This window comes from Orycteropus afer, unplaced genomic scaffold (genome assembly GCF_000298275.1).
Source record: "Orycteropus afer afer isolate SDZICR_OR568_19922 unplaced genomic scaffold, OryAfe1.0 scaffold00089, whole genome shotgun sequence".
Lineage (NCBI taxonomy): Eukaryota > Metazoa > Chordata > Mammalia > Tubulidentata > Orycteropodidae > Orycteropus > Orycteropus afer.
In genome coordinates, this window is record NW_006921676.1 from 188,517 (window position 1) to 192,134 (window position 3,618).

General features: G+C 38.1%; 1 protein-coding gene across 1 annotated transcript in view; it reads left to right on the forward strand.

Moving 5' to 3' along the window:
- The window catches only part of LOC103198238 (sulfotransferase 1C1), an 18,490-nt gene that overhangs the window by 1,202 nt on the left and 13,670 nt on the right, over nucleotides 1–3,618 (forward strand). The window lies entirely within an intron of this gene.

Sequence of the window (3,618 nt, forward strand, 5' to 3'; positions counted from 1 at the left end):
CTATGGAAGTAGATTGCCCCATCTTCCTTCCGAGGAGTGGCTGGTGGGTTTGAACCGCCAGCCTTCTGGTTAGCAGTCAAGTGCTTAGGCACTATGCTACCAGGGCTCCCGTTGTTGTTGTTGTTAGGGGCTGTCAAGTCAACTCTTGATTCTTAGTGACCTATCTTGACAGAGTAGAACTGCCAAGGGAGTTTCCCAGATTGTAATCTTTATAGGAACAGATCACCAAGTCTTTCTTCAGTGGAGCCACTGTGTGTGTTCAAACTGGCAATCTTTTGATTAGCCATCAAACACTTAACTATTGTGCAACCGGGGCTCATCATATATTATATACCAAATATATACATATATGGGAGCTCTTGTGGCATAGTGCCTAAGGCATGTGACTGCTAACCAGAAGGCTGGAGGTTCAAACCCATCAGCCACTCCTTGGAAGGAAGGTCGGGCAATCTACTTCCATAGTGATATCACCTTGGAAACCCAAGGATGGGTTGCTGTGAGTCACATCCAACTCAATGGCAGTGAATTTGGTTTGGTTTATATATATATATATATATATATACACACACACACACACATATATATACACATATATATTATACATACACACACACACACACAATTGTGTGTGTGTATGAACTTTAAACATTTCTTCTCTATCAGTGAGTATTCAGTTTGGCTACAAATGTCAGAAAATGCAAAATAATACTAAAATAATAATAATAAGAAGAAGATATCTGAAAGTTGGTTATCCAGAGCTGAACATATACTATTTTAGGTGTAGAACTAAGTGCTTTCACCCTAATATTTAAAAAAAAAAAAAAGTTAATAGAGTTTGGTCCAAAATATATGCTAGTAAAGGAAGATCTCAGGAGGAAATATTTGACCAGAATCTTATCAAATGAAAAGGAGTTTGTGGAAAATAGCCAGAGTCAGAATAGGCAAAAGGTATCATCCCAGGCTTGTGGAAAGTATGGAAATTGGGAATATTATAATTGGGAAAAATTATGACGTCATGACTTACAATACTCCCAGCCTTATCTCTGTTTATAATTGCAAGCAATATGACCGAGTAAGGTAAAGGACTTTAAGCTGTAACCAGTGTGGGAAAGTCTTCCAAAGGCCATGAGGCCCTTGCAGTGGCTAATTGACTCAACAGGAGGAACCCTCAATACTTACAACCAGAAAGATTTCATACACGCGTCTGTTCAGCACAGTTATTTTGAAACAGCCTTGAAATGTTTTTTTTTTTTTTTCTTTCTGGCTAAGATTTCACTTTTTTACCTCATTCAACTTCTTGACTAGGGTTTACTTAATAAACTAAGGTTGGGGCTTCATGTTGGCAAATTTCAGTTTCACAAGACCTTTTGTATTCATTTGCACTGGACACTTTGTGCCTAGAGGTTAACTTTAACTTGTATTGCACGTCAGGGATGAAATTTTGTTTTTGTTCACTTTGGAAATTATGCAATCAACAGCAAAGTCCTCCGTAAGAGAGTCCCAAAGTACTCTCCAGTTGATTATTTCTCCAAGATCCCCACCACCCCTTAACCTCCTGTGAGCGCTATGTACACTTTCCAAAGTGTCATGAGCCTGCCTTTATCCTAGCTCTTGATGCTTCTTCCACCTGAGATACTCTGCCTCATTATGGAGATGACATTCTATTCCTGATTTAAATCTTTGTTCCAAACAAATCTCTTCAACTGAGTTTTACCTGATCCCTTCAGCAATAAGTCAACCCTCCTCTTCTGAACTCTAGTAGCACTTCGTACATCCTTTAGGCCTCTTGCTCTACATTATTTTTTTAATTATTCATTTATATGTATCATGTACAAGTTAAGATTTAGCTGTAAGCCACAAAGATCCCAAAAATGGTAAAGAAGAAAACAGATATTTGGTAGGCAATTAACTCTCTCTGCCATAGCCCACCCCTTTGTAAATATCCATATATACTCTTCTTTTTATCAGTTTTCTGTATCAGTTAAGATTTAATTTAGCAGCAAATGTCAGAAAATCCAAAATATTAAAGAAAAATAACGTCTGCAATTAGTCCAAAGGACTAATGGATCACATGAACCTCAGCATTCACAACCCTGAGACCAGAACTAGATGGTGCCTGGCTGCCACTGCTGACTGCTATGAAAGGGATCACAGTAGAAGGTCCTGGAGAAAATGGGAGAAAAATGTGGAAAGAAACTCAAAATCACAGAAAAGGCCAGTCTAACTTATCTGATAGAGACTGGTAGAAATCCCAAGACTATAGGCCTCAGTCTCCCTTCAAGCCTGGAATTGAACTTACTCCTGTGGCTCAACTTTCAGCCTAACAATAGATGGGCCTATAAGGTGAACATAATACCAGGGAGATACACACTCCCTAGAACAATCAACTACAAAAGATAAAAAGGGGCGCATTTGCTTGGGGATAAAGCTCAGAAGGCAGGAAGAGATAGGAAAGAAAGACAAATGGAAATGGGAAACACAGAGAGGAAGTGGGAACAGCATTGTTACCTTATGGGGATTTCTATCAATGTCACAAAGCAAAATGTGTATGAAGTGTTGAACAGAAAACCAATTTTCTACATAAACTTTCACCCAAATCACTATAACATATTAAAAAATAAAAATATGTCTTGAGGTTGGTCATCCAGAGCTAAAATGTAGACTACATTGGTCATCAAAAACCCTGGCTCCTTCTAAATTTCTGTCCCATCATCTTCAGGTATAGCTCTTGTTTTTATGGTCTCAGATGACTTCTGGAACTGTAGTCATCATATGTACATCAAGGAGTAGAAAGTGAGGAATAAGGTCATGTCCTCTTTCTTTAAAGACAACTTCCCAGAATTTAGTGACATGGCCACATCTAGCTGCAAGGAAAGCTGAAAAACACATCCTTCGAGGCAAGCAATTATATGCCCAGCTAAAAATTGAGGGGTACATTAATTTGAGAGAAAAGAGACTAAACCTATTTAAGCAAGAACCAGTATCTGCCATATCTTCTCTCTCTAAAAGATTCTAAGCTTGTTAAACTGTGATCTATGCTGTGATTAGCCAATTCATCTTTTTGTCTTCCTACATTCATTCAATCACTATTCATTGGACCAAGTCTACATTTATCATGTGTAAATCCCTATGCTAGATACTAGAGATAAAGAGAGAGAAAAAAAAAGACAAGTCCTTATCTCCAAAGAGCTTTTACTCTCACAGGGATATGTGTATCATATACATATCCACATATGTAAACAGGAAGTGATAATGACTACAGAAGATAAATGGTGCTCAGAGAAGAGACATCATCCATTCTAGTTGTTATGCAAGGCTCTACAGAGGAGGTGATAAGTGAGCTGAGTTTGCTCAGCACTCCACAAATATTAATTTAGCTGAATAAATGAATAATTAATGAAACAATAAAATTAGAAGTTAAGGGGTGGAGTTAAGAATAACTAATGCTAACATACTATACAAAACATTGTTCCACCTCCTACTTTGGCGAGTAGCGACTGGGATCTTAAAAGCTAGCAAGCTGCCATCTAGATGCTACGATGGGTTGCTCCTCGTCCAGAGCAAAGAAGAATGAAGAAAACCAAAATTCATGGAAACAATTAGTCCTAGCGACTGGTA